The sequence below is a fragment of the Globicephala melas genome, chromosome 16 (assembly GCF_963455315.2).
Source record: "Globicephala melas chromosome 16, mGloMel1.2, whole genome shotgun sequence".
Classification (NCBI taxonomy): Eukaryota; Metazoa; Chordata; class Mammalia; order Artiodactyla; family Delphinidae; genus Globicephala; species Globicephala melas.
In genome coordinates this window covers 20,067,933-20,091,549 of record NC_083329.1, presented here as the reverse complement: position 1 = coordinate 20,091,549, position 23,617 = coordinate 20,067,933, and the positions used below count along the sequence as shown (strand labels likewise).

Sequence of the window (23,617 nt, the reverse complement as noted above, 5' to 3'; positions counted from 1 at the left end):
AGTCTATCTCCCAAAAGAGCTGAAGAACCACAGCTTTCAGCTCAGTGCCTAAGTTACTAACATTTGGGGGAAATTAACTTGACCACTCTACACATCAGGTTTCCCAAATATCAAGTTGGAATAACATAATTCCCTCCTGGCATTCTTTCAAAAGCATGAAAATTAAATAAGGGTGTATTATCATGAGCTGTTTTTATTATTCTGCTCCCCACTCCCCTCTGTGAAGCTTGTGAGAGTTGTGTGAGGGTGCTTTGGGGTGTGCTCTGTTTATTCTGTCTTTTAGAGGTCCTGTTTTAACATATTCCATGTACCCATCTCTGTAGATATTTTAGTATTGCGTAATTAAAATTTTCTATAAACTGACTGTTTGCTCCCAAAAGCCAATAAAATTTTTAAATTGAGAATAAGTGTAAACAACAAATATTGCACTTCAGCCCATCAACTTGTGGATGGGATTTAGAGTGAACAAGCAGATTCTCTAAGAACAAATGATGAACAGCAACTTCTAAGCAGATTAAAATACCCCAATAGGTTGTACCTTAAACCAAAGCAGCTCTTCTACGGAAACATGCAATGCTGGGTGGATGCTGAGGGAATATCTTCTAATACCATTTTTTCAATCCAGGAAATGAAATTTAAAATAATGTGCTTTTATCTTCCTTCCCCTCTGCCTAACATAAGTAATAATAATTAAAAGAAATTTTTCTAGACCCCAACAAGCACTGAATACACTGTCATCATCATTCCCTTCCAGCTCCACTATCTGTCCATACGTGTAGAACAATTTTAAAATTTTACTTTAAGGGCTTTTAAAAACACCATTAAAATTGCATCATTGTGAGGTCAATTTAAGTTCAAGTAATGGTGTATCTGTTCAAGTCTAAAGCTTGCCCTGTGGAGCATGACTTCAATAGAAACCCCAGCCCTGTCTCACCATCTCTCTCTGCACAAGAATAACCAACAATTAGGATAGTCAGATTTAGCTAATAAGATATGATGCCCAGTTAAATTTGAATTTCAAATAAGCAGCAAATAATTTTTTAGTGTTAGTATGACTCACCTATTGCAAGGAACATAATTACACTAAAAAATTATATGTAGCTAATCTGAAATTCAAATTTAACTGGGATCCTGTATTTTACCAGCAACCCTACCAATAATGTGAGAGGACATCGTTAAGTGTTCAACATTAGGGGATCTGTGTTGTGACATCTTTCCTGAGAATAGGCCCGAAATGTGACAAAATATATTACCCTAAAACATTAAGGCCAGAAACAGAACTATACCTTTACATTCATGCATACCTACAAGAAAATAGATTCTATAAAAGGAAGTCATTTTGCTACTGAACTTGTGAACATTAAACTAAATTCTTACAGCAAAGAGGGAAAAGTCACTTTTTGCATTAACACCTAACCTTCCAAAATCTGGTTGGGAAAGTCAGTTCTCTGTACCATGACTCCCCTCAATCATTTAGACATTAGTAACACTGGTCATAACCTTGAACTGATTCAATAAGAAATACAAAATGAACAAAGAAACCTAAACAAATTAAATGGATCTATTCTTTCACTGCACAATGGATTTTAGTTTTGCCCCAACTAGGTATTACACTTCATTATTATTAAATATGTCAGCAATATTTTCCCTGCAAAAAGCACTAAATTTTCCTATTTTTCCATCTTACTCAAAACCCCTTATTGTATATTTTATGAGTCACAGGAGGTCTAATTCCTGCTTTTCAGTGTTACAAATTTGGAAACCCAAGGTAGCACTTTGCTAAATGGATTTTGTACACGTACAATTGTTAAGCATTTACAAAACACAGACACACACACACACACACATACACACACACACTGAGGGAAAAACATTCCTGGCATGATCCTTTTCTTGTGAGTAACCCTCAGAAGTGGAACTAACAAGGCTTTATGAAGGTAGCCAACCAAGTTCCAGCTCTTGCTAACTTCACACTCTTTTCTTTCACCTTGAATGGCATAGTCTACAAGCTACCTTATTATTCTGTCTTCCTTCCCTCCCTCTCATATACCCCTTAGTTTTGAGAGGCATATTAATAAATGTAACACAGAGAAAAATTATGATATGAAAATTGGGGTGAGTGTCTTGAAACCTCCTGCTTCCTCTTTTTCCTTACTCACTGGGGTACTTGGGTCATAATCAATTTTCACTGTGTCGTTCATGTGCTAAAGCTGTCAGGAAAAAAATTTCCTTTTTAATTTGAGAAGAACTAAGAGGCTGTCTTGGGAAAATGGAACAAAATGGGTGCAGAGAATAGCTGAATTTGGGGACCTGGGATTTTGGAAATTATTTATAAAAGCTGGGTTTTGTGTAATACATTCTCAGACTGATTTGAGAGAGGGATTATGAGAATTAAATGTGATAAGGCATGAGAAATACTACACATAGTACGCATGGTACCCATAAAAAGCTTAATAAATGCTAGGTATTATTAAGGGCAAGTCCATTCCTCTTGTATATGAAGCACTGTAAACTCTGCAAGGAGGGAGGGAGGAGACACAAATTCTTTAGGAGAGATCTTAATTTCAACAGCAAATTTACAGAGAAGAGCATCTTGTACAATCTCATGGGATCCACAGCAATGCTAAAGGATCGAAAATGGTGGCCCAGATGACAGCGTCCAGTAAAAAGAAATGTGAATTTGATGAGGCTTTCACTACTTCCTGTCTGGTGTATCTTGAGACAGTGCTGCTGAAAAGAGTGCTTTGTCACAGATGTCAATAATCCTCTTGGCATCTCCAAAAACATTTTGGCTTTGGAATTTCCTGAACAGATCACCTTAGGGAAATGGCAGCATCTCTGTGTCAGGCTTGTGCATCTTCAGGGTGATGAGAACTGAAACTCAAATTTCTGTATATTCTCTTTCCCTCTTCCCTTAGGACCACATCCCAGCTACCCCATAGCCAAAGAAAGAAGCCCACTGTCTCAGTTAAAACAGCTGTTGCATTTACGCAGTCACATCAGCCACCTTCTTTCTAGTTTCAGACCTTAGCAGAACTGAATTGGGATATATTTTCCTTTCACTGTCAACCCTCACTTCTTCTATCACCATCTTTGTTCCTCCTGGGATTCCTGAATCCAATATCTTCATGTTGCCTGGAACCCAGTGCTAGAGGTACTACTTGGGCCTGCTCCCACTGCATCCCCACAACTACAAGCTATACATTTTCTCTTCCATGCACTACCAATTATCATGTATCTTATTCCTCTGGACTCTCAGTCCACAGCATGTTGCATCAAATTATGAAATAGGAGGTGATTTGGGGTGGTAAAGGATACAATGATTAAAACTAAAGCAAGTGTTCCTTAAGTATATAACTGCCGTATATAATTTTAATGCCTTATAATTCACTCAACAACTCTATGAGGTGGACACTGAATTTACAGGTGATAAAAACTGAGGTTGGCAGGAATGAAACAACTTCCCCAAGGTCAATAGTTAAGAAATTAGTAGAGCAAGGATTTAAACCCAGTGTGCTTGAATCCAAAGTCTGAGCTATTAGTCATATCTTCATTCCAGGTAAACTTTGAACAACCTGGAAATTTTTAAAGATATAAACATGAAGGAATAACTCCCTATCCTTGAGCCCAGAAACTTGGAACAATGAAATCAACCTGGGTTACTACCATCTCAAAGTGGCAAATCAACACATTCCTTAAACAAAATTAATGTAACCCTAATTTAAACACACTAATGGTATGGATAACTTAAGACTAGCAAACTGACCCTCCTATGATAATAGCTCTAAACTCTGGGGGAAATATAACAAGCAATTACCTGAGTGCTCTGGAAACTGAATAAAGTTAGACGGATTTTGCAGAGGCATCAATACTTAGAAGAAATGGCAGGTATTGAATGAATTTCCCAATTATGGGACTTTGCTCTGAGAATATTTGTAGTTGTGGCATGATATAGAGGGACTAAACCTCTTCAGGAAGGTCTGCGATCTTTCTAGCCAGAGGAAACAGAGTAAGCTGCCTGAAGCAACCAAGGTCACCAGAAAGATGGAGTGAATCTCAGAAAGGAGAACACCAGAGAATGCAAAAGCCAAATACCATATATGAACTCTGCCAAAATGTTTGGCTGCCTATTAAATTACTCATGTGCAGTGTCCACTAAAATCAGCCTGAACTAGAATCTAGGCTGTTACTCACTACTCATGCTACCCAAAAGAGTTTTCAGTTTGAGTCTAATTAAGCTCATTGCCTGCATAAATAAAAACATCAACAGTCTTCACATAAAATTAACAGAATTCAGAATCTCTAAAACATAATACTTATACAGTATTCAAGATTCAAACTGAAATTACCCAACACAAAAAGAAAGGCAAATGTCACCCATTCTCATGGGAAAAGATAATTGAGTCTAATCCCAAAATACTCCAGTAGTTGGAATAAACAGCAAGAACTTTTAAAACAACTATAATAACCACGATCAATGAGGTAAAGCAAAATATTCTCATATGAATGAAAACCCAAGCTGTCTCAGCATAAAAATAGAAAATATTTAAAAAGAATAAATGTAATATTAGAATTGAAAAGTACAATATCTGAAAAAAATAACTTGAAGGGCTCAGGAAAAGGTCAGTGAACTTAAAAATACTTTAATAGAAAATATCCAACCTGAAGGAAAAAAATATTTAAAAAATTAAGACAGAGAAGTGTTAGACAATATAAAAAGTTCTTAACATACTTGTCACTGAAATTGCTGAAGGAGAGGAAGTAAAAATGGGTATAAAGAATAGTTAAAGAAATAATGCTTTAGAACTCTCCACATTTGATAAGATACATAAATTTACAGATTCAACAAACTCAGCAAATTTCAAATAGGATAAATATGATGAAAACCACACCTAGGAAAATTATATTCAAACTGTTGATAATCAAAAATACTGAGAAATTCTTGAAGACAGTCAGAAACAAAAGACACGATATAAGGAAAAGAGCAAATGAGAAATCATGGAAACCAGAAGACACTGCAAGTGCATCTTTAACATACTGAATGAGGAAAAAAAATAAAATATCAATTTAAAACTCTATATGCCTTCAAAGAATGAAGGCAAAATAAAGACTGTTTTGCATAAATAAAACTTAGAAAATCTGTCACCAGTAGATCAATACTACAAGAAATGCTAAAGAAATTTCTTCAAGCTGAAAAAAATGATAATAGAGTGACACTCAGATCTTCAGGAAGGAATGGAGAATATTTAAGGTGATAAATATCTATGTTATTATTAGATTATTTTTACTCTTAATTTCTTTAAAATGCATATAACTTTAAAACAAGATTATAATATTTTCTTATGGGTTTATATTCTATGTAGATATAATACCTTTGACAACTATTAATTGAAGGATGGCAAGGAGTATGTTAAGAGGAAATGGTAACATTTTTATATTTTATAGGCAGTATTAAAATGTTAATTCTAAATAGACTGTTAAAATAAAGGACATGGCAGTAGTATTATCCTTAGAGAACCACTAAAAATACAAAAAGTAGAGTTAAAACCAATAGCTAATTAGGATGGAATTCTTAAAAATATCCAGATAATCCAAAAGAAGTCAAAAGGGATAGAGGGGACTTCAAAGAAAAAAAATTAAATTACAGAGTTGACACCAAAAGCACAGTCCACAAAAGGAAAGATTGACAAATTGGAATTCATCACAATTAAAAATTTTTGCAAGGTAAAAGATCCTGTTAAGAAAATGAAAGACAAGCTACAGATTGGGAGAAAATATTTTCAAATCACATATTCAACAAGTACTAGTATGTAGCATATATTAAAATCTCTCAAAGTTCAACAGTAATAAAACAAAAATTCCAATTAAAAAAACAAGCAAAAAACATGAAGACACATTTTACTACAGAAGATACACAGATGAAAATAAGCACATGGAAAGATGTTTTACATCATGAGCCATTAGGGAAATGAAAATTCAAACCACAATGATATATTACTACACATCTAGTAGAATGGCTCATGTAAAAAGTAGTAACTCCATCAAGTTCTGGTAAAGAAGTACATTTCCACTCATACATTGCTGGTGGAAATGTAAAATAGTACAGCCACTCTGGAAAAGTTTGGCAGTTTTTCATACCACTCAGTTTAGCAATTGTAATTCCTGGTCATTTATTCAGAGAAATGAAAAACTTATGTTCACACGAGAACCTATATACAAATGCTCACAGAAGCTTTATTCATAAGAGCCAAAATGTTGAAACAACACAGATGTCCTTCACGAGGTGAATGGTTAAACAATCTGTGATGCATTCATACCATGGAATACTACTTGGCAATAAAAAGGAACAAACTCTTGGCATACACGACAACCTGGATGAATTTCCAGGGAAATTTACTGGGTGATAAAGCAATCTCAAAAGATTACGTACAGTCTACGTGGTATAGAATATCCTTGAAATAACAATATTGTAGAAATAAAGAACAGATTAGTAGTTGCCATGGGAAAAGGAGAGAGTAGGGGGATGAGAGAACTGAATGTTAAAAATGTGTTTCAAAAAATAAAGAAAAATATTTTCTCAGACAAGCACAGACTTTGGGAATTTACTGCCAGCAGACCTACTCTTTAATAATTATTTAAAGAAGTTTTTCAGGCAGAGTAAGATCCGACAGCTCCCAATGGCCAAGTCTGTAATAATTTGTGCAAAAAGAGAATGTTACTATAAGATTATAATCCAAAGAAGAAAACAAATTTCCATGAGTATATACTGATATAAATAATTGTGGAATAAATAAATAGGTGACAACTCCTTACAGAAGAACTCTAATTAGTAAATGTAGAAGGAATGAGGGAAATAGAAACTCACCACTAGAGCACCACAGTAATAATTACTATAGGCAAGATCCACCAATTAATACTAAAATTAGTGAGCAAATGTTTAAGAAGAAATAGGATATCTGGGTAATCTCAAAGTATTTCTCTCTAAAATATTTATTAATTTCAAAGGGAAAAATAGTAACTTTGCAGTAAAGAAATCTGCAGACACTGTCTTAACCAAGTGATAAAAGTTAACATAACCAGTGAAATCGTCAAGATATCTTACATAAGTCTAAAATTATTTCAAAATAACAAGTTCTTGAAAAGGAAGAGGGGGAAAAGGCAAAAGCTATGAGTAGGCAATTTATAAAAGAACAAGTTTGCCAATTACATGTGAAAATATGCCCAGCACCCCTAATAATCAGAGAAATGCAAAATTTTAAATTTATGAGGTACCATTTTAGATCCACCAAACTGGCAAAAAGTTAAAGAATGGAAGCAGCTACTATTTGTGAGAATGTTGAGGTGAGGTGCCCCCAAAATGTTATCTTTCGTTATACGTAGAAATGTGAAAAGTAAAACAGACCAACTTTGTTCTATCTTTTAAAATAAAAAAGCCATGTACTGTTTCACCCATCAATACCTCTGCTTGAAATCCATCTAATGGAAATTGAAGCAACAGTTATTGGGAATGTAATGGTCAGATCTTCAACGATATTCATGGCAGAGTTGGTCCAAGTGGTCAACCAAAATCACCACCAAAATCTAAACAAACAAACAAAAACACAACAAATCACTAAAGAATAAACTAATAAAAGAAGGAATTAGATCTATCTCAAGAAACTAGGAGAAATTTCTAGGAGATTTTTTGAAACAATATGACTTTATTTATGCATTCATTCCAGCCCATCTTTCCTACAACAGGACCTAGATCAAAAGGCGGTTACCATGGCTTATCTGGATTGGAAAGAAGGGTTGATGCAGATGAAAGGACATGCAGAAGAGAAGCAGGGAACTAAGATTATAAAAGAATGCATTTTAAAAATATATCCCCAAAGAAAAATAACACGCCTGAAATAATCTCATATATGTCAAACAATGTATATGTATGGATATGTATCTAAAGTGGGTGTAAAAATGTCAACAAATGACTATTGGGATCATCTCAGGATGGAAGGATTTTAAGTGAGCTTTTAGGATCTTTCTTACTCTTCTGTGCATTATTGAAATTATTCCAAAGAGCATGTGCTGATTATATAAATAGAAACAGTAATAAACTTGTTTTCACAGTGAGGGGGAAAAGAGTCTCAGTAGAGGAGAGTGAATTTCAGAGGTGGATGATTCTTATCTGCACAGTCATCCTTCCATCCTCTTATGTCTAGAAACAGGACACATTTTTCTTATTGAACAGTGATACGTGAGACTATGATTTCCAATGGAAAAATACTAAAACCAGTGTTAGACCCTCCAATTCTGTTCTTCTTTATCTATAAGCAAGTGCTTAGTTTTTAATGTCCTGTGTGCCTCAGAGTAAAAAGTAATTCCAGACTCTTCTAAATCTTTAAGTGAAAAAGTTCATCAAGTTCATGGAGAAATCCTTTGCTGAATAAATATGTAAATATAAGAAATGAAAACAAAAAATCTTTGACAATTCAGTAACAGTTTATTAAAAGATATTTTTCTTTATTTTTCTTCATTAATTCATTTATTCATCCACTCAGTAAACATATTTTACCACCAACTGTGTACCAGGCACTAAGCTAGTCCCCAAGGAAAACTAGGTCAAAAAAGGATGATCTCAGAGTTCTGTGGTAATATCAAGAAAATTCCAATTATCTTGTAATAACTTAATGGAGTATAATCTGTAAAAACACTGAATCACTATGATGTACATCTGAAACTAATATAATATTGTACTATACTTCAATTAAAAATTAAAATTCTGTTTTAAAAATTCCAGATTATAAAAGTAATAAGTAACACATAAAGGAGGTGTAGTTAATTCATCTTGAATGGAAAGAGGAGGAAGAAAAGGAAGGGAGTAGTCAGGGAGAAACATTTCTAAAAGGAGGTGATGCTTGACCTGAATATGAGTTTAAATATTAAAGCCTGAATATGAGTTTGCTGGATAAAGAAAAGAGAAAAAAGTATTCCAAGTCAAGTGAACAACACATGCAAAGGCACAGAGCTTGGTGAAACATGATACTTTGGGAAAATTTAAGTGGCTCAAGCCAGTGAAAGCAAAGATTATACAAGTGAAGGCATACAATCTGAAGCCAGAAAGAAGACTTTCTGCTTGGAAAGTCTTGATCTGGCTGGATCATTAAGAGACCACTGAATGCCAGCTTACGGAGTTTGAGTTTTATCCTGTGAAAGTCAAAGAACTACTAAAGGGACTTTTTAAAGGAGAGGCACAATTACATGTGCATTTTAGGAAAATCACTAAAATTGTGGAAGATGGATTGGAAATTGGCAAAGCTAGAGCAGAGAGACCAGCTAGCACACTATTGTATTATTTCTGACAAGAAAAATAGAGGGAGGGAGACTTAAACAGTGAATGGAGGAGGGGGCTGTCTGATAAGGGAAGAGAGAGTCATTAGAATCTAAAATTGATATTACCTCACGAGCAGTTAGATGCAGGAGCTGATAAAGAGAGTGAGATTGGAAAGAAAATCTCTAGGATAAATGACCATGGAGAAAGTGATGTCATCCACTGAGATGACAAATATGGAAGAAGAAGCAATTTTGAGAGAGGAGTTTAGTGGGACATGTTCAGTCTGCCAAAGCTTCACTTGAAGGTGCGGCAGCAATTGGAAACGTCAAGTAGTTTCCTTTTAGACCACAAACCAGCCATTGCTTCCTAGAAAACAAGGCATGTTATTCAAATCAAGAATGAGGAATATGAGGAGACTTCCAGGTAAAGTGAGATGGGGAAGGGTCACCGAAAGACAAATTAGGAGGAAGAGATGGATGGGGACAGAGTGGAGGGAAGGGAAGGGGAGGAATGAGTGACAAATGAAGCAATTAAACTTTTCACTAGCCTCCCTCTCAACTATCAGGTCGTGAAGTTTTCAAAGAGTTATTTGTAAGAACTCTGTTCTTTGGAGGCAGAATGAGTTATTAACCTTCTCTAATTGGAATCTGATTTTCTCTAGAATTCCATATTTCAGACTAACAGGGTTTCACAGAAGAGTGTAGTAAGTTTTGGATGACTGTTTTTATGTTACATGAGTCACTTCTTTAATAACCCAAGTCCCACTCCCACTCCCCATCTATCTCTGCCCTATCTAAGCCACAGAGTCCCAGGGCAGAATCTAGATTGTAGGTCACTGAAGTTGGCCATGAAGTCTTCCCAAACAAACAATGGTGCTGTGAACTGAACGTTAATGTCCTTCCAAATTTCACACGTTGAAGCCCTGACCCAAAATGTGATCATACTCGGAGATGGAGCCTTTGGGAGGTAATTAGCTTCAGATGAAGTCATAAAGGTGTGGCCCTCATGATGAGATTGGTGGCCTTATAAGAAGAGACTCAAGAGCTTGTTCACTCTCCCCACTGTGCACAAGAAGAGGTCATATAAGCACAAATGTTCTCTTGGACACGTACAAGCCAAGAGAACAGGCTCCAGGATGAAACCTACCCTGATGGCACCTTTATCTTGGACTTCCCAGCTTCCATAATTGTAAGAAATAAATTTCTGTTGTTTAAGCCACCCTGTCTATGGTATTTTGTTACGGCAGCCTAAACAGACTAAGATACATGGGTGTCACAGATGTCAAGTTTGCCTCACAGAGAATCTGTGTCCCAATCTGATATATGTCCATGATCAGCATCATACCCAATATTAACATTTAATTGCCTTAATCAAATGTATCCTGGCCTTGAGTCTGCATTGAACCCTCCTGGGCTAAGGTGTTAGGAGGGAGGCCAGAAGACATGCCAGAACAGAGAGATTTTGTTAGGAAACAAGCACATCCTCATGAGAGACCAGCTTCTCTTAAGGCCAAAAAGGATGAGGTAACAAGGATCATAATTCGAATTTGGGGAAGGAGAGAAAATGGGAGTCAGATTCCCCAGTGCTTGGCCACATCTGTGTGCTGTTAACCACATTACAGATTTCCCAAAAAGCCTACTGGGCATCCATAGCACTTTGGTAGGTATGGGATTAAAATTTCAACCTTAAGATAGAGGATTTCTCCAAAGCAGACGAGTCCCATTTGCTAGATCCACATGTGTCTTATTGACCTGTGGTGTGTCAGGGGTAATGTGGCAAATGCTGTGTTGCCAATGAGCCATGCAGGGACTTCCCTGGCAGTCCAGTGGTTAAGACTCTGTGCTTCCACTGCAGGGGACACAGGTTCGATCCCTGGTCAGAGAACTAAGACTCCGCATGCTGCACAGCATGGCCAAAAAAAAAAGAAAAAAGAGCTATGCAATGACCAAAAGGCATAAAGGACATGAAGATATAATTCATGGGACCATGGAACTTATCTATTTATTTATTCTTAATACCCATCTTTATTCCATAAAGAATTGTCATCCTTATAACACACACTCTCGAGAGGTGGGCTACAGTTTGATTTTAGCCTTCTTCCAAGCAGTGAAGGGGAAACACTTTTTGGGTGACATAAGTCACCATGGTATGAGCCGTGCTTTCGTCTCTCATTTCATTTAAATCCAAACAGCTGTGTTGTGGACAGGAGCCAAATAAGAAAAATACCTTAAAAATACCTTGATGCAACATGCCAATATAGAAGCATGAGGGAAGACAGGTGTGGGAGTGCACAGCAATGAGTTGGCCAAGATGTTTGAAGCTACCAAGTTTAAACAATCATATGCCAATCATGAATCTAAGCATCAATGTCAGCTTTAACCAGAGACCCTAAAATCTTTGACCACAGAAAAGGATAGTCACATGACAATGATAGGGAAAAAATGCATGACATCCACCAGCATACTCACACACCTACACACATCCTCAACAGCTTCATCCTCAAACACAAGGAATGGTGACAAATGCATCACAAATATGTGTCACAGCAAGAATCCCGTGACTCTCTCAAGTCTGGAGCAGAGAAAACTACAAGTAAATGCATCAGTCACAGTACAATCGGTCAACGCCAGCCATTGATATCAGTGCATAGTCTGTATTAATTAAATCTTAAGTGTAGAATATTAAATTAAAAATGTTGATTTTCCCCATTTGTCCTTTAACTCCATACATTTTATCACTTCACAATAGGAGTCCACTTAGGTTATGTTTCTATAAGTAATCCAAAACAATGATGAATTAATTACCTTTCACAACATAAGGCAAAGCAGATTCTAATTCATTAATACATTTTTATCTCCCTCAACTCATTAATTTACTGAATGCCATTCCTTCCTATAGACAGAATTTCATCTTTAGCTACAACATTTTGCAAGCACCAGACTAACACTGAACAGGATAATTTGCTCTTGAATCAAACTTTGCTGAATAAGTCAAATTGTCCAGCAACTAGAATATGTTTTAAAAGTAAATCTGGAGAGGAAGCTTGACTATTCTGTATCTTTGTCAAGTAGCATTTTCATGCTTCAGATAATCTACACACCCAAACAAAGCAGGGGCTTCTCTTTGTTCTCAAAGTATCCTGTCACATTGGTGGCTGGAACACCTTTCAAGCTTAGTCAGTACATTTACCATCTACTGTATTGTTTTGGGTTTTTTTTTAATTTTTATTTATTTATTTTATTTTTGGCTGCGTTGGGCCCTCGTTGCTGTGCAGGGCTTTCTTTTAGTTGCAGCAAGCGGGGGCGACCCTTCGTTGAGGTGCACGGGCTTCTCATTGCGGTGGCTTCTCTTGTTGCGGAGCACGGGCTCCAGGCGCGCAGGCTTCAGTAGTTGCAGCACGTGGGATCAGTAGTTGTGGCTCACGGGTTCTAGAGCACAGGCTCAGTAGTTGTGGTTCACGGGCTTAGTTGGGAGATCCCACACGGCATGTGGGATCTTCACAGACCAGGGCTTGAACCCATGTCCCCCACATTGGCAGGCAGATTCTTAACCACTGTGCCACCAGGGAAGCCCCATCTACTGTATTATGTCACCTTCACTCTTTCTGGAGATGTATTTCTTTTTAGGGACAAGAGAAAAGTAAATCTCCTTAATTGAGTCAAAATGCATTGAGAGAGAGGGAGGCTCTTGGCAAGGTAAAGGTCCTCCAGGCCATCTTTAAGACTTTCCTTTCTCCTAGCCCACGCCTTATTTTTACCACAAGTTTCCAGTTTAGAAAGAAGTATGTCCACCCAGAAAATAAATCCCAGCACAGACTACAAATGATTTACTTGAAATCCCAGACTGTAGACACTGGAGCAAAAGTTAATGAAATACTCTGCCAACAATCCAAGCTAAATGAAAGAAAATTATTCATTACACAGACTGCCAACTTTCAGGTGTTGTTGGTAGCCAAAGTGAGTAATCATATTAAATATCTATGGTGATGTAAGAAAGAAGAGAAAATACTGGAGAAAAGTCCAGGGAAAGGGTGCTAGGGCACCAATCATGAGAAAATATTAGTGGTTAGCCTTTATCAGGTGTTAAATAAATGCTACGGCACTTGCTAATTAGTTGACATTTGTTACTTAATTCTTATAATAAACATATGAGATGTTCACTTAACATGATTCCCTTTTGACATATGAGTAAACTGAAGCTTAGAGTTTAAGTAGCTTGATTAGGTGGCAAATAAGTCATAATGTCTAAATACAAGTGCAATCAGTGTGATTGTTAACCCTTATACATAGAGTATGAGTTAATCTGATCCTCATTCTCAAACCGCACTCTTTTGAGAAATTTGGGTATGGTGAGAAAGGGGCAGAGGCAGGGGCAGGGGAGACAGAGAAAGAGAAGAGACCAGATAACTATTCAAACAGTGAAAGGACTGTTCCCTGCTATACTGCTCAGTGGTCATGTGTCCTGGAGGGAGGAAGAGAAGGCACCTGGCAGTGCTATTCCCATCCTCGCAGTAGGAGCACCGAAGATGTAACTCTGGATCAGTGTTCGAGGATTTAATTTTTTCAGACAACACAGTTCCTAAAATTAAGCCATGTTAGTGGATTCTAAAACAAATAAAGCCATCAATTCCAACCCAAGAAGAAAATCTGGCTGTGATGAATTAGAGAAGGCACGTTGGCCTCCACCGGGGTGTCTTCCTAAGGCATTTCCAAAAGAAGGTTTTTTTTAAATTGAAGTATAGCTGATTTGCAATCAAACTTTAATGATTACCAAAGGGGAAAGGGAGAAGGGCAGGAGGGATAAATTAGGAGTATGGGATTAATAGATATACACTACTATATATAAAATAGATAAGCAACAAGGATTTACTGTATAATACAAGGAACAATATTCGATATCTTGTAATAACCTATAATGGAAAATAATCCAAAAGCAGTTTTAACCCTCACCACTTGGAGAACTTACCTTCCCAGTGAGAGGCAGCTCCTCGCTTCTTCCAGGCCCTGTACATGCTCTTCCATCTTAGAAGCTACAGGCTCCCCCAGAAACAGACCCTGAAAAGAGAATGAACTAGTGAACATAGTTGTTTGGGGGTGACCGCAGAAAACACAAAGAGAGAGGCAGGAAAATGAGGTAGGGAAAGGAAGGAGGCTGATAAAGGATGACTCTTCAAGCAAGTTCCCACCATGTGTAACTGGTGGTTAATTCCATGGAAAAGCACTGGAGCCAAAGTAAAAATTATTTTTTGAGAGTTATCCCCACAACGGATGAGGGGGCTAAGAGGTCACTTATACACTGACATTTTCAGCACAATTTGCCGAAAATAATCACCTGAAGACTGGAATGGTGGTTACCAGGAAACTGGAATCATAGTTACCAGGAGAATGAAAAGGTGCTTACCAGGGCCTAGGGGGAGGTGGGCATGAGAGTTATTAACCACTAAACATAAAGTTTCAGTTGAGTAAGATGAATAAGCTTTAGAGATCTGCTGTACAACACTGTACATATAGTCAACAGTAATGTATTATACACTTAACATTTAAGAGGATAGATTTCATGTTAAGCGATCTTACCACAATAAAATAAAGACAAAATAAATTACCTGGACAACTTTGTAAAAAACAAAATTGCCATACATGGGAGGGTCTACTTCCAGACTCCCAATTCAATTCCATGGATCTATATATGTTTATACCTAAGCCAATAACATACTCTCTTGATTACTACAGCTTTAAAATAAGACTAGAAATTAAATGGTTTAGGTTCTCTAGTTTTCTTATTTGTAAAAATTATTTAGCTATTCAAAGTCCTGTTTGTTTCCATATAATTTTAGAAACAGTTCTGACTTATAGCAAACAACTGCTGGGATTTTAATTGGGATTGCATTGACTCATTAGGTTAATTTGGGAAGAATTGACATCAACAATATCATCTTTTAGTTCATGAAAATGGTATGCTCCTCCATTTATTTAGCTCTTCTTTAATTTTTCTTCCTCTTTCTTGGCCATTTCTTAAGCTTCTAATTGAATTTTCATGTTTAATTAAATTAGTTAATACTTCTAAAACAATGATGAATAGAGATAACAGACACCTTTGCCATGTTCCTATCTTAGTGGAAATTCCTCTAGTATCTATTAGATCTTAAGTAAGATGCTGGCTTTTGTACTAAATATATATACTTTTTATCACATTAAGAAAGTATCCATTAAAGTTTTTTAATCAGAAAAGGGTTTTGTGTACTATTGGAGGTTTTTTTCAGGGAGACAATCACATGATTTTTTTTCCTTAGATCTACTTATAAGGGGTATTTTATTAATACTAATTCTAATATTGAGCAAATCATGCATTCATTGAATAAATCTCTGCTGATCATGGTTTGTTATTTTCTTACTGTGCTATAAGATTCTGTTTGCTAATATTTTATTTAGTACTTTTGCATCAATATTCATAAATAACATTGGTTTAGTTTTCTTTTTGTACTCTACTTATTAAATGCTCTTTTAGAAATTCCTGTTCAAATCACAAGGCAAAGTGTAAACCAGCCACTTTCCCTTCTTACCCAGTGTTATTTTATCCCTGTAAACAATTTTTACCCCTTCCCATTTACCCCCATGCCTCACAAGAGTTCGCACGTATGTGGGTTATTACAGAAGCTATCATGAACAGAAGTGATCAAAAACCATTTCCTGAGAATCAAAACACTTGATTCAAAGGTATGTTATCTTGGTAAGCATCCCAAGATACCCTGAATAATTACAAAGTCTGACATTCTTCCTGTTTCCGTGTCCAAATTCCTGGGCAGGAGACTTATTGGTCCAGCCTGGGTCAGAAAGCCATGTTGCAACTCCTGGGCAAATCAAATGTGGTCAGAGGGCAGGATCATATGAAAAAAAGATAACTATTTAGAAGGCATATATATGAAGTGGCCAGCTGTGGGTATGGGGAAAGAAAGCCTTTCAGAAGGAAAGAAATGCCTTTTCCCAAAGGAAAGCAAACTGATAGTCAAATACAACAGTAACACCTATTAAAATTACGTAAAAAAGGGAAGGCCCTATATCATTTATATTGAATTGAATGTGCCTCCTGAAAATGTATAGTCAAAAAAGTGTCATCCTACAAGTACTTAAGCAAAAAAAATTAACAATTTTTTTCCTGCGCTCAGTATTGGGTACAGACCTTGGGAAGATGGGATTTAGCATTACTTACACAAAGCACACCGATAGCGCCACAGCAGGCATATCAGACGAGAGGCAGGGTGAGTTTCTTTCCTGAGACATGTACTAGATAATACACCAAGAAAAACTCTCAAGCCACCAAATGATATGGAAAGGAAAGATCTCAAGCATTTGTAAAATATGTGGTAGTACTCGGTACCCTATAAAATGCTATACCAATAATGAGCTAGGAGTGAGGACACAATTACCCCACCTTTGTTTTTCTCTGCTTAAAGAAACCCCAAATAAAAAGGAAGTTCAGAAGATATACAGAAAGGAACATTCTGTCTATAAGGCAATGGAAGTTTATAATTCTTCCCAGATTCAAAAATCTGAAACTTGTTAACTAAGGCGACGAAAGTGACAAGCAGGGCTCACGAATTTGCATAACTAAATGCCATCATTTAGACATTATGGGAAGTAAAAATTATGAGGCATATTTGAAAGACACAATAACTGGAATCTGATGAACTAAATATTAAAGGAAAATATGCCACAGAGAGCACCTTATTTAGTGAACTCATGATGAAAATTGTATATTAGCATATTTATTGTTAGGTTGTGAACAATGCTCCCAGACTGGCTGAAAACAGCCTTTTATTAAAGAGAAAGGCAAATTTCCCCTTTCATACTTGTCTAAATTATTGTTTCTGAAATTTAATTTCCCACATTTTTTCTCACATTTGTGCAATACTTATCAGTTTAGCAGCACATTCTCACGCAACATTTATATTACTTTTTACCATGACTTCATGGTGTTAAAAAAAAAAACAAAAATGAGTCTTAAAATGTTTGCCGACTTGCCAAAGGTAGATCAGGTAACTAGTCTGAACTGTACAAATTCTAAATCAGTGAAGTCTAAGTAAGTATGACTTGACTTTGTTTTTGTTTTATTCCTGAGAGACATGTATTCCCATATGGCAAAAATTACAAAGGAGAAAAAGAAAGGAAAAAAGAAAAATGTTTTCACTTCTGGATTAATTCTCTAAACTCTTAAAGACTATATTTATGAAGGAGCAGGGGGAAAAGGCAGAGGGGGAGGGAGTCCATCCATGTTAATATTGGTTGAGCTCAAATGCAAGGTAAAATTTATTATTTCTTTTGTTTTTGTTCTTCCAATTTGAAAAGAATTATGTGTGTGTACATATTTATTATATTTTTTCACTTAAGTAGAGCAATGACTTTTTTTCAAGTTTATCTAGCAAGAGCAGATAATTGACACCAAATTGGTCTTTTGAATTTCCAACCAGAATCTTCTCTCCTTCAACTGCTCCTGCAGAAGGATGATTTTGGAGGAAATTAGATTCACTGTTTGCATAAACCAATGTATTTAGCTGGTGGCTCTGCAGGTCCAATTAACTCTTCTAACAATATGGGTGAAATGAAGTTGAGGTTATGTTTGTAGCCGCTTAGAATTGTTTTGATTAAATACTCCCTCCTGTATCTTATTTAAAGTAAGAACACATGGCACTGAAACGTATTTCATGGGATGGGAGAGGATGCCTGGGGGAAAAGGGAAGAAAAATATCTGTCATGATATGAAATGCATGACCTCTCATTTATGTATAACCATAAAGAAGGCATGTTTGCACAAATTTCTTAAAATATTGCACATAACACACTTTGAAGACATCTTTAATATGTCAATCAATATCATTACTATTGTATTATGAAAAATATCATTGATGTCAGACAAAATAGTAAAAGTTGAAGGAGCACAAAGCTGAGAACAAGCAGACCTGTATACTAATGTCCCTAGTGAGTCAATCTTTCTGAACTTACTTTCCCTTGTCTGGAAAGAGAAACAACACTCATTTAGTTTCTGCCTCTGAGAAAACAACAAAATATAAGATACAATTGCTGCTCTCAAAGAGTTTGTAATACTTTTGGCGAAACAAAGTAATTCACGTAAAAGATAAAAATAACCACTTGCTAGGAACTTCTCCAAAAACAGTATCATCTGGTTGAGCTTCATAACAACCCAAAGAGGTAGGCATTATTATTATCATTTCTATTTTGCACACAAGAAAACTGAGGCACAGAGCGATTCAGAAATATTAGAAGACCTCTCTGTTGCTTAAGTAACAGCGAGGTTTCAAACCCAGTCAACCTCAGCATGAGCACATAGCTACCATACCATATAGTGACAAAAAGTCCTATGTGTTCAAAGAAGGGAAAGGCAGGATAATTAATTAGCAAAATAATACACAAGGGATAGTTAAGAATTGGAGTGATAAGAGAAAGTTCCAATCATAAGAATATGATGAGCCAAACCTTAAAGGATGAGGAGTATTTGTATGGACAGAAGAGAAGATGATGGAAGTAGAGTGAGAAAACTCAGTATGAAGATGGCAGTAGGTGTGGGGCGACAGGAGGGAAGAACCCAGAAGAATGGCAGTGAGATATAAGGATGGACAGGTCAATTGTGAAGAATTTTGACTACGGAGTTTAAATCCTTCCAACCTCCCCAAACTGACGGCTCTGTTTGCCTGGCCTCCTCTACAAGCTAGTCTCCACAGTTGAGCGTTGCTGCTTCCAGAAAGCAGTATTTAAAGAGCAAGCAAAGACTCCAGTTGTTCTAAGACCCCAATCAAAGCCCCAGCTGGCCTACAGGGAGGCTTCGAACTAACTAGGCAAAAGTGCCCTATACGTGGCTTGGTGAGGAGAGCATGCCTTTCCCTGATTTAGAGGAGGGTCCTGGGTAGATGCAGCCCTATATGTAGAGCTTGGCTGATCAACACAGACTGAGCTCAGTCCCAAGCATCTCTCCAGAAGGATCACACAAACTACTCAAAACTGTACATACCAGCCCCATTCCCAATACACAGCCACATTCTCTGAAATCACCCTTCAAATTTACAAAAGCTTATATAAGCACAAAAACCATGACTTAATTACCATAAGTAATTACTTAAAGGTGACAATAATCACTCATGCTATTTGGGGAAAAGTTGGAAAATGTTTGTAAAACAATCACATGATATGTAATAAGTCAAAATTCAGTTATGCTGACTATGGTAATCAGTATTAAAGATTGTTTTTACTTCAGAATAATACACAAATATGTTTCCAAGATTATAGTTTATATTGAAATAAAATTAGAATCCATATGGTAATTTGGAGCACATCATTAGTAGGTTGTAAAACAGAGATTCAAATGTTTACATCTAATGTTCCTAATTCCATGGAGGAAATACTTTATATTAGAATTTTTTTACCAGCCAAAATATAGTCATTATCTTAATGAAATTATTTATTTTTAGTTCTTTAAGTGTAAAATTCTACACAGAATTTGATAGCCAGCTATGTATCTTAAATGTATTTATTGCAATATGATTCAAATAAGTAGAAAGGAACTTTTGGGGATGATGGATATGTCCTAAAACTGAATTGCAGTGATTGTTGCAAAACTGTATAAATTTATTGAACTCTACACATAATCTTTTTACTGTATGTAAGTTATTGCATATTCTTTTACTGTAAGTTAGGTTAATAAAGATATTTTTTTAAAGATTAAAACTGGTGGCTTTTGGTGAATGTATTACAAATTCTTTTCATTTACCTACTTCAAAATTTTCCTATTTTTTACAACAGTAGGTATTACCTACATAATTAAAAAATAATTTCAATGCAGTTCAGTTTAACAAACATTTATCTAGCATGCATTCTGTGCTTAGCATCGTGATAGAATCTAGAGTTGTACAAAATAGACACTAACATGTTGCCTCTTCCTTAAGGAGTTTACGATTGAGTAAGAGTAGAAAACAATGCAAACAACTACTTATTTATGGCAGAATGAAATTACCTTTCAATCAAGTTGCAAGTAACAGATGTTGGTAGCTGAGTGAAAGAAAGAATGAATGACTGGCCAAAAGGAAGTGGGCAAAGAAAAGAGTGATTGGCAGGAGAGTTTTAATGAGTCGCCTGGAGGTTGATGCACATGGCCACATCCTTCATGGGAATAAACGAATTAATATTCGTTGGAAAGTAAGGTTTAGTAGCAAAAGCAAGCATTCTTCATGCTTACCACACATATTGTCAGCTTGTACTTTATCATTGAAAAAGAAAACAAAAATAAAAACAAGAGTCTGTTTCAAAAAAAAGTTGTTTCTCTAACCGGAGCGAACGAGGTGGGGTAGTTACCTGCCCACATGGCAGGAAGGAGTAAAGAGGCTCCTTTCAGCAGGCAGTTACCTCTCTAGAGATAAGATAATCGAGCTAAGCCAATCAAGCCCAGATTATTCTTTACAAATTTACCAATCAGAAATATTACTCCACCTCTCTTGGCTGCAGTCAGTAAAATGGTGGAGAAAAGCCAGGACCTATACCAAATGAGCTCTTTCCAGGGACAGAATCATCAGCAATACTCTGTCATCACAAGTGGTGCACAACAATCATTTGTAAAGGTTGCTAACAATGTGGCTTCCCAGTCCAAACACAGTGGATTCTGAGAGAGACCCATGATCTGTATTTAAAACATGCATGCACTACCCTGTCCCATCCCCAATCTGCAGAACCTATTGCAGTAGGTCTGTAGACCACACTATTAAAACACATCACCGGGCTTCCATGGTGGCGCAGTGGTTGAGAGTCCGCCTGCCGATGCAGGGGACACGGGTTCGTGCCCCGGTCTGGGAAGATCCCACATGCCGCGGAGCGGCTGGGCCCGTGAGCCATGGCCGCTGAGCCTGCGCGTCCGGAGCCTGTGCTCTGCAACGGGAGAGGCCGCAGCAGTGAGAGGCCCGCGTACCATAAAAAAAAAAAAAAAAAAAAAAACACAACACCAACTTAGAGGTCTGCTTGTGGGGAACTAACAAAACAATGAACACTGATACATAAAATCTTATTAATTATTTATTGTTACTGGTACTATTACTATAAATCACTAAATTAAGATTCTAGCCGCATAGTAGTTTCAAGAGTAATAATATATTTATAGAAGAAATTTTCTTTTGATTTAATGCAAAGAAAAATCTAAGGGAGATACTGAGTGTACTGGGTACAATTTCTAACGGTTTCTCAGTGATCTAAAATCCATTTCTTTAAGTGATTCCCAAAATTGTATTCGTCAGGAGAACTGGCCAACAAGAAATCTCCATCCCATCGGAGATGACATATAAAGCCTTACAATCCCAGGTCTTGTCCCAGGTTTCTTAAATAAATAATACTTTACCTCTCCCCAGGTCTGTCAGCTGCAGGTAAACAACTCCACCCTTCCCTGTTCACGCTTAACCAGACATTCAGTCTGAAGAGAGTAGAAAGATGTGGTTTCCAACAAGGAGTCGAGACACAAGCTTTGATAGCCGCCTGTATTTCTTTTTGCAGAGGCTTCCCTGGGAATCTTTTCTGAGCAGGTTAGCACTTAAAATGTCATCATCTGACTGCTTTGATTAATTGTGGTACCATTTTCTGCATGAACCAGGTAGGAAAAGATGTTCTTTTCATTTTGAATGGTCTTTTATACTCAGAAGAAATTAGCTTGCCCCAAATGAGAGGGCTTGCCACCATTAGCCAGTTCAGATACCACATGCCACTTTATTAAAGTGGCAGATTTTGGAGGTGTTCTTTAATTTTATCATTTATGATAAGCTATTGTTTGAAGAAAAAGAGATGGGCCATGTTCTGGCAGAGCTCAGACAGGCTATAACTCTGTTGGTCAGGCTTTCTAAGTTATTCTGTGATCAGATTCATGCTTACTCATCCAGGCTTCCATCCAATGCCACCACAATCACCTGTGCTCAGTCTGACTCACTGCAGAGAAAGTGCCCCCTGGGGGAAATCTTATCTGGACTTTGATGACTATATTTAATCCCAGAGCCTGGGAAGAAACTAAAGCAGAGAAGGATCAGGAACTGCCTGAAAGATTGGCATCACCTGAGTGTTCTATGCAAAGTCTTTTTTGTAACAATTTTAGTTCAGAAATTGTCCTAGTGATAGCAGTACTGGTATAATAACTACAGTTTGGGGTACATGCTACGTGTCAAGCATGGTGTTCATTGTTCTATCCAAAATTTCCTAACAGCTTTGGGGAGTGATATCATTATTCTACATTACCCTCTTACAGGTGAAGAAACTGAGGCTCACAGTGGTAACATTATTTGTTCAAGGCCATATGGCAATTGTGCTAAGAACCAGGATTGTCTGAATCTAAAGCCCACACACCTGGTGTGTGTTAATGTACCCTTATATCAATCTACCAGTGCAAGTTTAATAGAGTCCAGGGAACTTGTGTCAGAAAACCTGTGTTCTTTGTTGAATGACCATCCCATTACATGCATAGGAGCACCAAGAGTTCACTGGTCCAAAATCATTCCCACATATTTGACATGGATCTAAGATTCTTTTGTGTGTGTGTGTGTGAGTAACATGCCCCTGTCCTATTTCATTCACTTGTCCAGCTTTTATTTCTCCTTATTCCCTTTTCTTAATTTTTTATTTTATATTGGAGTACAGCCAATTAACAAATGTTGTGATAGTTTCAGGGGCACAGCAAAGCAACTCAGCCATACATATACATGTATCCATTCTCTCCCAGACTCCCCTCCCATCCACGCTGCCACATAACATTGAGCAGAGTTCCCTGTGCTATACAGTAGGACCTAAAATTCTTTTGAGTAACATCACACAAAGGTCAGGCTGGCACTATTATGTCCATTTTACAAACAAAGAAATTGAGGTTAAGAAGGAAAATAAATTTTCCTTCTTAGCTGGTAATTAGCAGAGCCAGATCCAGCACCTGTACCAAATGCTTTTTCCACCATACCGTAAATGAAATAGGCAGAAAGAGACACGTTAAAGACAATAGGTTGGGGGCTTCCCTGGTAGCGCAGTGGTTGACAGTCCGCCTGCCGATGCAGGGAACATGGGTTCGTGCCCCGGTCCGGGAAGATCCCACATGCCGCAGAGCGGCTGGGCCCGTGAACCATGGCCACTGAGGCTACGCGTCCGGAGCCTGTGCTCCGCAACGGGAGAGACCACAACAGTGAGAGGCCCGCGCACCGCAAAAAAAAAAAAAAAAAAAATTGTAAGATCTAGAAATACATGGAAGAGCAGTCTCTTTCAAACAGCTCTTGGGCTTATCCAAAGCTGTGCA

General features: G+C 37.1%; 1 long non-coding RNA gene across 2 annotated transcripts in view; it reads right to left on the bottom strand.

Moving 5' to 3' along the window:
• LOC132593637 (uncharacterized) overlaps positions 1–23,617 on the bottom strand; it is a 395,493-nt gene that overhangs the window by 308,842 nt on the left and 63,034 nt on the right. For both annotated transcript variants that reach the window (XR_009559366.2, XR_009559365.2), the window contains 2 exons: positions 14,276–14,364; positions 7,460–7,581 (listed from right to left, as the gene is read on the bottom strand). This is a non-coding gene — a long non-coding RNA (uncharacterized lncRNA). The remainder of the gene's footprint in view (positions 1–7,459; positions 7,582–14,275; positions 14,365–23,617) is intronic.